Source organism: Nesoenas mayeri (genome assembly GCF_963082525.1).
Source record: "Nesoenas mayeri genome assembly, chromosome: 2".
Classification (NCBI taxonomy): Eukaryota; Metazoa; Chordata; class Aves; order Columbiformes; family Columbidae; genus Nesoenas; species Nesoenas mayeri.
In genome coordinates, this window is record NC_137543.1 from 10,069,234 (window position 1) to 10,086,240 (window position 17,007).

Genomic DNA, 17,007 nt, shown 5'->3' on the forward strand with positions numbered 1-17,007 from the left:
TGACAGTCTGCAAGCAGGTCCCCAAAGAGCTGACAGACAACCATGGGCCCTCTAATCCTGCGAGTAAAAGTGCATCAAGACCTGGTGAAACTGAAACTACACTGCCAGGAGTGGAAAAATGAAGCCAATGTTCAAATAAGAGAGTGTTTAGTGATAAATCAGATAAAGTCATTATCGCTTCAGGCTTTTAAACCATGGCTGAATGCCTTCCACTATAAAAATCACAGGTCAACTTTAAGTCATGGTATGTGCTGTGTCTTATGATATGATATTAACAACAGAACTATTGACCCCTTCCCTGTCTACACACGGAGTTACTTACATTTTTTGAGGAAGATAATTTAAGGTTCCCTGTAATCTGAGTTTCATGCTTTGCCCTGCTATGTTACCTCCTTACCAGTGATTCCTCTTGAAGACCATCATGAACTTCATTGCTTGGCAGTGCAGACAAGTCCCACTGCTTGCAGATGTCCCTTCCATGGGCAGAACAGGAGAGGAATAACTTGCATTTAAACAGGGAGAACTGGGTCTGTGGGTGAAAGTCATGTCAGTCACATTTTGATTCTCTGGGAGCCATCAAGTCCTCCTACTGAAGTCCTCTTGGATTATTTAATCTAAAGACCAAGAGAACTGGTGTGAAAAGAAATGGGATCAGCACTGCGTGGCATGATCACAGGCCAGGACTATGTGTCACTTGTGAGTTAAAACTTAGACTGTCAGTGAAGCTTAAAGGCACCTCATCTCCTTGAGAACAAAATTAAGGTTGCTGTGCATGGTGCTCGGAAATAGCACAATATGTAAATGCAATTAAACCAGTATCATTGATGACTCTGAGAGGCTATGCCAGCAGAAGAAGCCTGTGGCTGACTCTGAGTCCCCCTGTCCAATTCCCTTGTGGAGCAGCTACTCCAAGGGGACATGTGAACAGCTATAAAGATTATGGTTTTTTGCCCCTTAATGGCTGATGTGACTTTTAGGCTTCATCCCAGTGTGGCCCCACTGTCAAAATCTTCCTGTGCCCACCCTCCCACCACTGGATCAGCATCTGGTTCCCAGCACCACTGCACTATCCCCCAGAGTCACAGGAATTAAAGCACTGAAGGCACACAGAGACCTTCTGCAGTTTCCCAAGGTCAGAACAGCTGTACCCATGTTTTTCCTCAGGTGTTTGCCAAACATGTCTTTAAAAGCAGTATACAGTGCCATATATTTTTCCTGCTATAGGTCTAAGGCATCGCCATTTTTTTGCCCATCAGAGTGCAGAAAATGCTGCTTTTTCCCTCCTCGGCACCCTTTCCTGTGTGCCATGACTCCTAAAAGGTTCAGCCAAACTTTCCTACTGCTTCCTAGTTGATGCTTTCTCCAAAACACCGCCCTTCTTTGGACATCTTGATCTAGATACTCTTTCTCTTTCCAAAAGCTGGTGTTGGAGTTAAACCTGATTTGAATTTGAAATATTAGTTTTCCTAAGGGCTTTGTAAATATATGTGGAAGGTAATCTCACCTCAGCTGAATCCAGCTACGCGCACCCACCCACAATTTTCTTCTGCCTAACACTAGGCCTTCTTTTGAAATAGTACCAGGAAGATGAGTAAAGTGTTTGCTATGTTAAAGAAGACGAAATCAAGGAGTAGGATGTTTTATTATAATTGCTAGTATTCAATCACTGTGTGGGAAACGGAGATTTCCTAAAACACAGGATTCAAGAGGATTCTATAGACATCCCAACTACTTGGCAACCAGTACCAAGAGAAGGACAGCATGTGAAGGCAGCGATATTTTAATAGTAAGCCTTGCCAAAGACAAAGATCCAGACTGAACCGTCCCACTTCAGAAATGTCTTTTTAGTACACAGAAAGAATATTAGAAAAATAGTTTAAATTAGGATGCTCTACTTCTATTGCACTCAGTTTGGGAAATGCACTGATAGCAATTGTGAGTACTGATGAGTTTACAGAGAAAACTGGAGAACTTGCAGGCATTTAGGGCGTTGTTGATCCTTGTTGATCCCAGATAGCTGACGGGCATACAACAGGCACAAATGACAGAGCCTTTACTAGCTAAAGTCCTCTTGGAAGTTAACAAAAAGAGCAGGAAATAACAAAATGGGACTTAGTGATAATATAAGTGCGTATATGTGGGGAGAAATAAATCACCTGAAACACTGAATAGGAGGGAGTGAGAAGGCTATAATGATGAAGAAGGCATAAGTGAACCACAAGAAGGGAATTAGATATAAGCCTGCAAAGCAGTAGGAATAAAACTTACACTTTTATAAAGAAGCCAGTACAATTTTGGACTGAAGATCCAGATTTCTCTTACTCCAGACTGCAAGGGAAGTCGTTGTGAAACAGCAGCTCCTAGCTTCTAGTATTTGCAGACTTTGGTCTCCATAATGTTCTCCTCCTTCCATTTACACATTTCAGGGCTCATAAGCCTATTTGCATTATCAAATATAAGTTTGCATCTCTCTGTTCAAAGCTAATGATACATTGATATCACTCTACTTTCAGGTTTCTTTGGGCATTTTTATGCTAATCCGTTCATGTGTAATGATGAACAGCCCTTTTGAAAGTTCTGCTAACATGCAATACAAATCTTTATGAAGCCTGTATAATTCAAGTTTACAACATTTAGCTGAAGTTTGAAGGACTTTGATGTTCACAAACCATTTTCAAAACACTCTCAGAAAGTTTCTTGTTTTTGGTGCCAGCCCTAATGGAGTTCTCATGTGTGTACTGAATATGCATAACTGTGGACTGAGCTTGATCTAATTTGACTTCTGCAGTGTGCAACACACTGAGAATGGTAAACATTGCTTTTTCTTTCTCATTGCTTATGCTCTTGTATTGCTTTAGTTCTGAACTGCATCCAGAATATTTAGGCAAGTTGGAAACAAGTAATAACATAATGCTAGGAAGATTTCAGCAGAAACAAGAGAGCTTTGGAGGAGAAAGCAATCATAGTGGGAATAGATTGAATTTGGTGACTTAAAGGAAAAAATATGAAATAATAAGACAAATCCTAAATTAGCCTAGTCAGTCCTTACCCCTGTAGAAAAACCTCCAGTGATCTTCCAGTCAACTGTTTTAATAATGGACACTTAGAAGCATTTAGAACCCTAGTTTGCTTTTATTTCAGTAATCAGACACCTAAACTCCTTCTACGAAGTTGAGTTGAAAGAAAACATGATAGCATTTCCTTCCATGTTAGTTTATATGGGAGATGATTCCCTGCAAAAAGCCTTTAGCTTGAGGAGTGCTGTCCTGGATGGACATGAAAGCACAGAGTCCTTGTCACAGTCTGTTTTAAAGGACTGGGAAGAATGTGTCGTATCTATTTTGATCCAAAGTTGAGTGATGAAAACAAATAATAAAAGTCAGTGATATGAGAAATCAAAACCTAAGCCTAGAAACAGGATTTGTCCAGATTGAGCTGTTCACTCTACCTGTATGTGTGGCAGTTATTCTGCATAGCATGAACAACCATGTATATATAAGCTTATATAGGTATATAATCATATATATACGTATTCCAAATCATCAACATGTCTGCCAACAAAACTAACCAAATACCGACACTACTGCAGCATTATCTGTTTCTTCTGCAGGTAGCCCAAGCACATCCCTGAATGATGTCTGTACCTGCCACTCATTAGTAACTTTGTTGATCGTAGCTGCAATATTTTTCTCCATTAGGGTAGTTCTGATATGGCCTGTTACTCACAGGACAAAATGTGGTCCCTGTGCTAAAGAACATTGAAGGAGTATAAGTGTAATCACAGACATGTGTTTCCTGTTTGAGGCCTGGAGCTGACTAATAATTGTAAAGCCTAATGTTGAATGTAGGAGATAATACTAATAAAAACTCTGCTACTGACGGCATTGCCAGGTGGGGCAGCTGGGGAGGTTCCACAAAGTAGGGCAAGAAAAAAAAGAGGCAAGGGAATCCAAGCCAATTTGGAAAAGAGGAAAAGGTGGGAAGATGTACTGCAAAGGATATTAAACATTATAGCAAGTGGAATATGTTGGAAAACACAAAGATATTTTCAGAGTTTTCTCACCTCAGGAATGCCTTATTCTGTCCTTGATCTTGGGGCAAATTTCTGCTTGACATCAGTAGGAGACTCTCTTGCTGTCTTTATCAGCCTGAGGGCTGTCACTAAAAAGGACTTTGCTGATCACTTCCCAGTGTCAATCACTATCCAAATCAACATAATTCCATTTAGAAATTGTACTCTTTCTGTCCATCCACTTTTACCCCCTTATTGATACATCAGCTTAATGACAGCAGATTTGCCAACTCTTCTAACCCGGAAAGACCATGGACAGCAGTGATGCAGCTTCTCTCCACTCTTCTGCTATTAATAATATACCTTATTTCCCAAAGTGAGGGACCTGCAGGGAGCAGAAAGAATATAATTTCTGCTTTCCCTCTATTTATGTTGCTAATGAAAGAGGTTTGTGCACACATTCATTCTGGGACACAGTCACCTCTTTTTTGAGAAATGAGACTGAGGGCACAGCTCATTTTTTCTGGGTAACTCATCAGTAAAGATAATCACATCTGTGGTCGAACCTCCAGGCTGCTGGCACCATTCCTCTTGGGGGGTTTACAGGAAGGCAGGGGAAGCTGTATGACAACTTTAATTAATGCAAGAGCCTGTGCATAACTCCGTGTCTGGGAAGGAGACCAGTTGCAACCAGAAGATGCTGAGAGAGACAGGTATGCAGAGTTAACCAGCATATATACAATGTATGTAGTACATATCATACAGCTGGTGGCCCTTCGTCGAGGTCTTTTGGTCACAAAGTGGCCAAGTTAGACGGTTTCTATGCCCACACCAACGTGCTGCATCAGCCATGATAGTGGGAAGGCATAAGGGGACAGATTAAGCCCCCTGAACCCCCAATTCTGCTCCCTACTAGGTAAATGCTTGCTTGAATCCTTTTTTTTTTTGGCCCATGTGCGTTACTTTTGCCTTTCTTCATCACTGTGATCCTGTCCCAGCTGATTTTGGGAAAGTGAATGTCTACAGTGCTCACAAAGGGCTTTGGGTTTATGCGTTGGAGACTCTTCCTAAGAGCAGAGGGAAAGTTGTGGCTGCAAATAATAATTTTTTTAAAAAGCAAGTAATTCTATTTTCTACAAAGAATACAAAGAAGAAAAATTCCATGGAAACCTTTCTCAAACTCTTTTCCTTCCATCTCCTAAAACACATGAGAAATTTTGCTAAGAAATGTATTAGTCAAAAATATACATGAAAATAAATCACTGCTTAGTATGCAAGTGGCTGGAGCAGAGGAGTTCTGTCCTTCGCTGGAAATCTGAAGCTGGTATTGTCCCCAAAATGGCACTGCTGGGTCCTGTGAACAGCTTCTGCCAACAGCATCTAAGAGTGGTTATTCCCTTTGGAAAACTGCTGGAAACACACACCTGTGATAACCTAACCAGCCACTGAGTGTCATCTTTGCTCCACAAACCCAGCTGAATAATTACTTGTCTGACAGAAAGAAGAAAGGATGCTTGACCCTTAAGGAGAGCTCAGATACAACTGTTAGGACCCAGACACAATCCTAGTAAACTGGAGAACTTTAATTAACTCACCTGCTCTAATAACACAGCGCTCAGCCTCTGTGTTCTGCAGTTTCTCTCTGATGTAAAGTAGGTATTTGACCTCAAAGATCACCGCTTGCTTCTAGAGGAGGAAAGGACTAAATTTCTTTCTGCTGTTGACTCTACTGACTACGGTTGTGTTAAACTAGGGGTGGATTTGACCCAGTGACTCACAGGTCTGAGCTAATGGGCACCAAAGCAGTGCTTTTCTGTCTTCCTCCTCATACTTAGTGGCTGGATCTCACAATGTTCTATTTCCCTCCTCATTAATTAATTGCAGTATGTAATTCTGATTTGGCCTTTTTTGTATTGCAACGGATAGCCTGACTTGTATATTTTTCACTGAACATTGACCAAGGTTTTCTGTCCAAGGGTCAAATGCTACATCATTTGAACCAAGAGTCTTAATGACCATACCTCTCATAATGAACTCAGCCTCATTCTCAACTTGTGCTACATGGGCTTTTGGGATGCTCCAAGTCTGTTCCCTGCCAGGTCAGAGAATGCTGCCAAGACCTCAGGCACCTGCAACATATTTCATGGCTTGAAAGGAAACAAGCTGCACTTTTTCAAGTTACTCTCAAATGACTTGGGACTCTTGACAATTCCCAGCATGTGCCTCCCAGACTCTAGTTGTGGTTCTACATAGCCATGCACAAAGCCATTTTCAGCTGCTCTGAGTTGTTCAAGACCATTAGTCTACTGACTGCAAATACCTTTGCTTTTGCTTAGCTGCAGGACTCTCAGCACCCTGGTTCTCTCTTCCTAATCCCTCTACCATCTCAAGATGATCCTAGGCAGCACCTCCCCTTCCTTGCTGTATCAAGAGGTACAGCTGAGCACTGCTGCAGTAATCAAATTGTATTTATTGGTTTCTTGCTGCTAAATATATAAGCTGTTAAGAAGTTTGAATTCCTGCTGGGGCGGATCAGGAAATCATTACACTGAAGCAGAAGAAAATTAAATTCTAGAGGGTACTGTTCTTCCGAAAGTGTACCATAAGGATGCAGAAAAATATGGAGATTCATACAAGAGGAGGATCCTTGATGACAGAGGAAATTGTCCCTCAAGAACTTTTGATGGATGGAAGAACAGAATCATGGCAGTGTCTGTGTGCATAATAGCCATTTCAGTTTGATCTGTGTATCTTCTGTGCTGATGTATAAAGAGTTACTGAGTTACGACAGCAAATTAACAGTATCTGGTTTACCCCAGTAATTTATCCTTGGCTAATTAAAACCATAAACTCTGAACATCCAATGGGACTGCTGTTTTGCAAGAGGACAAATCTTGCCAAAATCTGAACAGTGGTACCCGAAGGTGCCTGAGTTACAGGGCTTTTCATTTCATCCAGCTGGCAATGGACTTATCTCAAGAACATATCCCAGTGTCAGATATATTGGTCCAGTCTCATGGATAGAGACCTTAAACGTGAAGTCTGGCTTTAATTTCTAGGTTCTCTAATGACCCATCTTCTCTCTTTTCTTGCTCACCATCCCAGTAAAACTTGTGAATAGTCATGTGCTTAAGAATTAAGTAACATTGTGTGTGCTGAAGATTTGAGCATGTCAGATCAGTAGTACAAGTCCTCAAGTCTTAACTGGGATGGAGGCAGTGACCTTGAAGTGTGACTTAAGAGAATGTTTTATTGAAGCAACCAAGAAAAACCTCCTGTTACCTTCAGAATGTAAATTGTACAGTGACTGACTTTCAGCCAGGGAATATATGAATGCCTTTTTGCATCCAGTCTCTGGGCAGGTTAGGATATCTGTATTTCACAAAATCACATAGTAGCTGAGGTTGGAAGGCACATCTGAAGCTCATCTAGTCCAATTCCCTCCTCAAAACAGGGTCAACTACAGCAGATTGCCCAGGGCAATGTTCTGTCGGGTTTTGAGTATCTCCAAGGATCACAGAATCATAGAATCATTTCGGCTGGAAGAGACCCTCTAGATGGAAAGTACACAATGTTTCTGGGAAAAAATCCATGTTCAACCACTCTTACAGTGCAAACTTTTTTTTCTTACTTTAAATGCAATTTCCTGTACTGCCTGTTGCCTCCCTTGCTGTCACTGAACATCACTAAGGCTCTGGTTCCATCATCTTTACTCCCCTGAACAGGTATTTATACACACGGATGAGATCCCTCTGGTCCTTTTCTGTTTCCTGCTGAATAGTCTGAGCTCTCTCAGCCTCTCTTTGTATGACAGATGTTCCAATCTCCTCATCACTTTTGCAGCCCTTCAACAGACTTGGTCCAGTATGCTCATGCCTCTTGTGTACTGGGGAGCCCACCACTGGACACAGCACACAGATGGGTCCCACCAGGGGTAACAATGATTAGACCATTTTTAAAGGCAAGACCTAGAGTCATGTCACTGATCCAACAGCTACAACACAGAACAATCCAGTTTGGAGTTAAACACCACTTGCCTTTGCACCCAAGCTGTTTCCCCTGGAGCATTTTGTCATTATCTCTGATTACTTAGTTATAAAGATTTAAGGAATAAGGACAAAAACCCTGTCTTCTTGGTAAGCCTTAAATTGGTACAGAGCTTGCAATGCTGATATTAATAAAGGGCTGCAACAGTTCAGCTATTAATACATTTTCTCTGGCAGAGCTTAGCAGAATGTGATGAATTCTGGGTAGAGTATGTTATACTAATTAGCATAAATATAGGAAAGACCTTTTTCCCTTCTGAATCTGAGAATACTCCAAATGAATACTGTAGTTAACATATGCACACAGGAACATAAGTTTATATGTATCACTGGCAACATCATCTTATTAGCTACAAACATATGTTTTGTACAAGGAGAGGCTCTGGTTGTTAAAGGAAGGGCAGAATATTGGCAGACGAGGTGAGGAGAAGCAGCAAGAGATGGAGCTCTTTGGATACGGTTCATAGAGACATCCTTGGAGACTTCTTAGAACAAAAACTGCCTGTTTCATAACAGTATATAGAACAATGTCTTCAGGGTCTTTTTTTAGGGAAAAAAATGACCCATGTAGCTCTTCTCCATCATATTTATATTAGTTAATTAATGGAACTGCTTTTTTTCCTACCTTCTAGTGAGAGCTATCCTGCAGAGGAAAAGGTGAAAAACCAAACCACCAAAAGATATCTTTTCCCCCAATATTCCAAGTATTCAGTTCTATATAAATGGACTGCCTTGCCTTAAATATTTCCCTGTATCATTCCCAATAATATAATATCCCCACAGGAATAAATGGTTATGGGTATTTTTTTCTTTAACTACTGTCTTGAAATGACAAATAGTGAAACTTCCAACACTTTTGTAATCAATTGACAGGATTGGCTGCTGTGTATGAAATTATGAAATATTTCTTTTAGAAAGATAACCAGGACCATGTCACAGTAGGAGCTACAGTAGGATAATGAAGCACAATCCTTCTAGCTACAAGACCAAAACAAAACAAAATGCAAATGCTTCTGAAATCACACATAGTGCACAGACATAGTAGATGTTGTTAAAGGTGAGGTCTTTATATCTTTCCCCTTTCTTTTAGTGTTCTTTTAATACAACAAGGTGTGGGATATTTGAGGGATTTTCTTGAGGTTGTTGTGTGGATGAGTTTCTATTAGATGGAGATTTATTTCTGAACTAGCCAGGCCTAAAGGAATTTCAAGGCCGCTTCAAAAAGCTGAAAACAGGACCTGCTGTGGGTGTGAGGCAGTTCTACAATAACAGGGCATCAACATGACGTCAATCAACAGACCTATTAGCAGTGAGATTCGAGTGCGTGGACAGCTTGTGAACATGGACAATATCCAATCAGCTAATGCATGCTTGGAGCATGGATGCGTGATCAGGAAATAACTGCATATATAAGCAGGCTTGCTTCTGTAATAAATGGCTTCGCTTGAATTCATATTGAATTGTGTGGAGTCCATGAGTTTTCGCCCTCGCAAGAAGGAGTTCTCTGCTATTGTGGTTATTCACATAAAACAGAGTTTGGCTCAAGCTTATTAATGACACTGATATAAACTGATATAATCACTGGAATCAAAAGTAGGGATTTAATGAGCAGTGGGAGTTTTGGATTTGAAGGCATGCAGGGGCATAAGGTTGGGGCAAGGGTAATCTCACAGAAGTGTGAGGGTCTCTATCACACACTGCTAAAATTTGCTGCTCTTGGTACTGCACCAAATTTAATGCAGGTTTCAGTGAAACTTTTGTCAAGCATCTGGTGGAAAAGTCCATCAGGAATGGTGGAATTGTGGTGGAAAAACCTCATGGAGAGGTTTTTCTATTTACTTGAGTTTGAATTGTAATTTCTCTATGAGTGCTTATGAGCAATTTTATATATGAGACTAACAAGAGGAAATAGAAACAAATGGACAGCAGAAGTTCCTTTGATTTTTCTTCCACAAACTGCCAGAAAAGTCTAGAGTTTTACATTTTTTTTTAAAGAATGAATGTTTCAATTTGACCTGTAGTGTGGTGCTGCATCATAAAAAATTAAGATGAATACAATATCTTCTATTATTCAGTATTACCCTGAAGATGCATCAAATGGAGTATGTTTTCCAAACACAGGATGGTCCGTCTGCTGTTACTTATGTTGCAGTAAATTCTCTGGGGGATACATTATATGACTCAGAATCAGTTTGAAATAACACAGTCCCGCTTGGTTCCTGGTAATCACATTGGAGATGCACTTTGCACTATGCTATGTGCGGAACGTCTTGTCTTATTCAGATCCATCTTTTTAGCCTCTGTTTTCTTTCAAGTACACAAGGCACAGGGGTAGGACAACAAAAGTTCAAGTTTTGGTGAGACAGCATTTGTGACTGTGGTTCTAGCCTGTGTGTTTGTAGTAAAAGGAATACATGCATATATAGCTACACTATAAGCCTGACTGCTCCAGGTTTATCCTTTCTTTTCCAGGTTGAAGGAGGAAGGAAAGGGGAGGCAGAACTGAATGTAGCCAGTAAGACAAAAAAATGCCAGAATTTTTTCTTTTGTTTTTTAACTAAATCTTAGATAACTTTATTTACAAAATGCCTCTATTGCCTATTCTTGATCCAGTCAGTACAGACTTTTATATTTGATACAGTATAAGTGTGATAAAGGCAAAAATAATCTCCAAATTATTTTGCAGATCAAATATCTGCTTATTAACAGAAGTGCAATGCCAATAGAGGTTGCCCAGAGAGGTGGTGGATGCCCCAACCCTGGAGACATCCCAGGCCAGGGCTCTGAGCAACCTGATCTGGGTGAAGATGTCCCTGCTTATGGCAGGGGGATTGGACTAGATGAATTTGAAGGTCCCTTCCAACCCAAACTATTTTATGATTCTATGATTCTACAATAATAAGTTGCAAAAGTCTTTGGCTATTAAGATAGGTACCTCAGAGAACAAGTATTTCTCCTTCTGTCCCAGCAACATTTTATTGAATATCTCTGTCTAGAAATATAATTAATGTCTTGAAGAGAGCCACAGACAGCTGCTCCAATCATATTCTCTATCATTTTGATTACTGGGATCCAAGCATAAGACCTGCAGTGCGTGGATGCAGTTCTTTGAGCTTCAGGGTGACTCCTACAGTCCTAAAATTAAGTAGTCTAAGCTCCCTAACAGTTTTTTGAATTTAATTGTTCAGAGGCACATGAGAGTTTTTTATACGTTATAGAGATGTCCTGAATATTGTACTTATTTTTTATTTACATGTGTTTTCTGTCAACCAGATAAAGTTAAGATTTCCTCTGTCTTACTGGTGTATTGTAAACATTGGTTAAGTGAAGAGCTGGAAGTATTTAATTATTGTGATAATATGAGGCCATTATATCTCATTGATTGTAGGTAGCTGGCTCTAGGGAATGCACTCCATAAGCATCTGAAGTGCTTTCCAGATACTAATTATTGCCACATCATTCCCATTTGAAGGTAGGGAAATTAAGGCATGGATCAGTAAGCTTTGGGGCTTTCAAACATGACTAATACCAGTCTAGATGCTGAAAACCCTACTGAAAATCTCTGATTCATTGTAGTATTTTATTATTTCTAAGCTTGCTGGGAATCTGTTGGGGAAACACAGAGGTATTCAAAAGACCTGAATGAGGCCTTTTGGTTTGGCTAAGTCATCCTCACCCTTAGATTTCAATCACTTCTCTTTGTGCAGAGCTTCTGGTGGTTAATATAGCTTCTGCTGTGATTTAAGGACAAATGTTGGAAATTGCGGGCCAAGCAGTTTGCTCCTCACCATGCTGTGAGCTGCTGGGTGAGACCTGGGAATTCCAGACTCAGCCTCCCAAATCTCCTTCCCTTCCACCTTTCAGTCTCCAGCAGCACCAAGTCACACTTCTGGTCCAGCACAGCTGTGTCACAGACAGAAATGCCAAGCAGCAGCTGAGGCAGTGAGGAGGAACATGGGCTTCTCTCCAACGTGCACAAATACGTAACGTCTCACTAGTGCATTTAAATTAATGCTCCTGTAGCTTCCTGGTGAGGACAAAAATAACTTGTGGTGCTGGCACTTTCCCTTTTAGCGAACATTGATACCTCCAAAGAATGAGGTCTTGACAGTCTGAAAGAATTAAGCCTCTTTTCAAGCAGAAAGATCAGCTACAGGTCAAGGAGCTGCACTGAGAATACCTTTAAACTGCTCTGTCACTTACCTCCATAATGAATTTCTCTGAGTTCTTTCTCCAAGGCTAGATATATTTAGACTCTCCGTGATACATCATTCTTTTAAGGGCAGAGTGACTGGGCCAAGGTATGAGCAGATCAGCTGTAATTTGGCCTGAAAGTAGATAGTGAACTGGCAAATGGATCCTCATCTGCAACTCTTCCCCTTAGCTCTTTTTCCTGTAGTAAACCTGCCTTTGTTGACTAAGTGGCCTCTGTGATGAACTCTGCTACATTCACAAGTGCCACCAGGACTCAAAGGAACAAAAAACCTCCAGGAAGATAATTTAACACATTTAAATCTCATGAATTGGTGAGATTCAAACAGGCTGCACGAGCCTGCTGAACTGGAGGCTGTAGTATTCTCCTCTGCAAGTAGTAGCGAAGTCTTGGGATGGTCTCTTGCTGGGGACTGTAATTTCCAAGAACTCACATTGTGGCATTAAGAGGAAGTGGTCTTTTTCAAAGCAACCTGAAATCATATTCCCCCAAATGGACCAAACCTTTTAAGCATCATCGTTTTAACTTAATAGAGCAAGGACTGGCTTAGATAACCAAAAGCTACGGCTACAGCAGAGTCAGAAGTCATTTCTCTGAAGGCAGAATTTAGCTCGTTTGTGCACCACAGCACCCTGAACTCCAGCTGCTCAAGCAATGGCTCTTGGTGATCATCAGTCTTTGGTGGGTGAGGTTTTGGGTATCTGAGATTGTTAAGATGGTACAACTACACCGATGGATTACATTACAAACTTGGGGAGAGAGAGGTGCCCCGTTGGAAAGGAACAAAAGCTGGGTTTTGGATGCTGTCAAGTTGCTGAATGCAGAGCAATGCAGTAAAAAAAGTCATGCAAATTCAACTTCATCAAAGAACATAATGCGACTTCAACAGTACTGCAAACAATCTCAAGGCTTGGAAAGGACAGTGGGAGCAATTTGTTTCTGTCTGGTCAAAATACTACGTTTTGGCTTTGGCCAAATTTCTAATTTAATTACTCTTGGTTTGAACCCCTGAAAGAGAACTTTGGAATGGTAAAACACACTCTTCAAATGAATCTTAAAATGAAAATTTCTGACTCTGTCTAATCTTCTACAAAAGAGGTAAAAGCCCTCCACTTCATTTTATCCTTGTCATCATTTTCCCACTAACATTTTCTGAGTTCGACCAAAAAAGGTTTCCCCTCAGCTGAGCTTGAAGCTCCATCATGAACTCAAGAGGCTGAATCCATTAATCTCACAGTTCTTTTGTTCTTATAGTTTACTGGAAACATCTACCAAAAAATGCAGCATCAGGGTTCGTCGTGAATCTGGGTATTAAAAACGATCTGCCTAACACAGAGAATCAAGCTGGAATTAAGTTTGAGTGCTCTTCAATTTGGCTTCAGCCTCTTACAAAACAATCTCCAGCTGCAGTCAATGTCCAAACATCTGCTGCTGTGAAAATGAGGCAGGACAGCTTAATGAACAGACAAACACGCAAGGAAGAAAGATTTTGTTTTGCATCAAAAAAACAGATAATAAAACTGATATTTAGCTTGGGAGCCCAGGAGGCTATGAAATGCATCAAGTCTTCCCAGCTTACAGGCTTCACAAGTCAGCAAACAGACATTTGACTGACTGGGAATGGCCTGTTCAGTCCCTGCTGCTCAGTGATGCTGCCCTGGCCAGCCGTGCATGTCCTCAGCGTCCACCTTAAGGGGGAAGCGATGCCCTGGTGTAAACCTCCCTGAAGCTCCAAGCATGAGGACTGTTCATATAATGAAGCTTTGAGTAATTGTTTGCTTAGCCTTTTAACGACTTCTTACCAAACATTTCATTTTGTTGTTTTTATTTTGTTAAATTGAAAAAAATCAGCTTTCAAACAATTTTTAGTGGACAAAAAGTGATTTACTTTCTGTTTCAAAACTTATTTCCAATAAAGAATAATAATAATAAAAAGAGCTTAATTTATCATATATTGATAAAATAATTGCTTTCTCTTTTTTTAATCTGTTCATACCATTCAAAATAAAACTCTGAGAGAGTCTCTAATTTATTGCTGAAGAATTTCCATGGATTTGTAGTCCTAGGAAAGTTTTCAAGTGTCAGAGCACTATTCCCATATCTGGGATGTGTCCACTACTCAGCAAGCCCTGAACTAAATTACCGATGAAATAAATGACAGTAACTTTGAGGGCTGAAAGGAACCATCTGGTGGAGATGAGACTAACAGATGTGCTTTCACGGTTGGTACCTCAATCCACATACTTAAGAACTGCATTGCTATCTGTTTCTCTGTTCACCTGCTTATTAATAATGTAGCATTTCTGCTCCTGCAATGCTGAGGGATCCTATTCATCATGCCAGGTCCTGGGTAGTGCCAGGCTTTGTAGTCTCAAAGCACTAAAGCCCTAATGTTCCAGTGAACTCTGTGCACTGGCCTTGGAAGAAAATGAAACACAGGACCAAGTCCTAAGGAACCGAGAGAAACATCTGCTCCCTGAATGGGACACAGAGTAATATTGATCACAGCCACATGGGGAATAAGTAATAGTAGGAAAAGAAAGCAAGGTCTTTTAAGTGCTACACCTATGTATTAGTTGCCAAATTAACTCTTGTCTTGAACAGATGAGTGCAAATCTTATTCTTTCCTACAGTGTCTTCTAGACACGCTGCCTCTGGTCACAGTTACTTTGGATTTTCCATTATGAAATCAAGCTAAGTAATAATATGATTTAAGGAGCACATTCATATTGTCACTGGATGGGTATCCTGGACTTGCCCAGACCCACATTTGCAATGTTCCAACAACTGCAGCTTCCTGGGTAGGCAGAGGTTTGCTCCAAAGCAGAGCCTTGCGACCTTGTTATTACTACATCCTAATTAGCTCCTTTGAAGAAAAACGATGTTATTGGTAGTAGAAAAAGGATGATTGATGGTGAAGGATCCCACATCATTCAAGGTGGGAGTTGTGGACATTTACTGTCCAGGAAAAAAATAGGCAATTTGGCAGATTTCTAGTGCATGGCTTGTTTGCTAAGCTACAAGCATTATGCTATAGCTGGGAGCTGCAAAATGAGTATAGTCGTGCTATAGCTACTTACCTGGAGTTGATGTTGGTACTGTGCTGGCTGATCAACATTTATCTTTGTGCAATAAAGTACAACTTTCTACAATCAATGGTAATCCATTTTTGGTACTGAAAACTAGCACACAGAAAGTGCTAATCATGAAATAGAAAGGCAACATTTGAGAACAACAGAAACCATAGATTGGGGAGCATCAGTCAAAGCAGATGTGTGTATTAGGGCACGTTGGTTCAGCTGCAAACCAAGTAGAAAAAAATCTGTGAGCTCCTGACATTGTGTAGCTCACTCTTGTCTTCAGCATCAAGAGATCGAATGGACTGGAAAGATGTGCATGTCTGTGCAGAAGAATGTCTGCCCTGAGAGAAGCCATCTGAAAATTGGAGTATGTGTGTGGTGTGGACTTGAAGGCTTTTGCAGGTCACAGGGCAATTTCTTTCTGTGCTTGGGGAAGGTGATAAGTGGCATCACTGAAAGACGGGAGTGAATTCTTGCTGCCACCAAAGACAACGAACTAAAATCTTGCCCACAGGATCATTGCCAGCCTACAGGCTCTTTCAAAGGATCTTCTCTCAAGGGCTGTATGTGAAACAGGGATGGGATAGCTTTGCAAAACAGACCTGGGTTCCCAATATAGCTGACAGCTGTGAACCATAGTGGAGTTCTGGGTTAAATTCCTTAAAATTAAAATATATATCAGGTACTTTGATCAGTCCTTTGTGTGGCTGGTGTGGGGGACTACGGTGGGTCCATGGATTCCCTGATGGAGGGCATGGGAACAGAAATTAGCCTTGAAGATATTAAGGCCTACCCATGAGAAAGATGCGAGTAGAGGAGTATCTGGAGATGTTAAGGATGTACCTGTGAGAGAGAAGGGAGTAAAAGAGTAACATTGATGATAGCAAAATTAGCCAATGAGATGTTAGTGCTGTAACTTGTAACCAATAGTGAAGAGACACATGAATTGGTAAAACTGTATAAAAATGCACTTGTGGCAATAAATGGCATCTACTACTTTCATCCTGGAAGAACTTGGTCTATGTCATTTGTCTGTCTCAACTGCGATGGGCTGGGTGTTCAGAAGTAAGAAATGAGGTAATATTTAATTGTGGACTTTCCAGGCTTGGAGATATTCAAGATCCATCTGGACATGGTCCTGGGCAACTGGTTCTAGGTGGTCCTGCTGGAGCAGGAGGGTTGCAGCAGGTGATCTTCAGAGGTTCTCTCCAACCTCAATCAGTCTGTGATTCTGTGAATCTGTGAGCCTGTGATCTAGTGAATATCTGAAGACTGCTTCCTATCCAGCAGGGAGAACTCCAACGGAAGTTATCAGAAATCTATTGGAAAAAGACTATTGAGTGTTGTAAAGCAGACTGGACCATGATGCTTGACAGCCAACATCACTATTTAAATTTGTGTGATGCTTTCTACAATCACTTATGGGCCTGCTCAGAGCGGGTGGTGAATTTGTACAGTATTCAGTCATTCTCATAATTTGCCAACAATGATGGAGCCCATGTCATGGAGAAACACAATTCAGGCACCATAGACACTCAAAGCAAACGCCTCTTTTGTCTTATTCCACTAGAAGGGACTTGACTGAAGAATTTGCAGTGAAACAGTTTATAGCAATTATAAATTAATATTCAAAGTTTTCTCCCATATGTAACCACC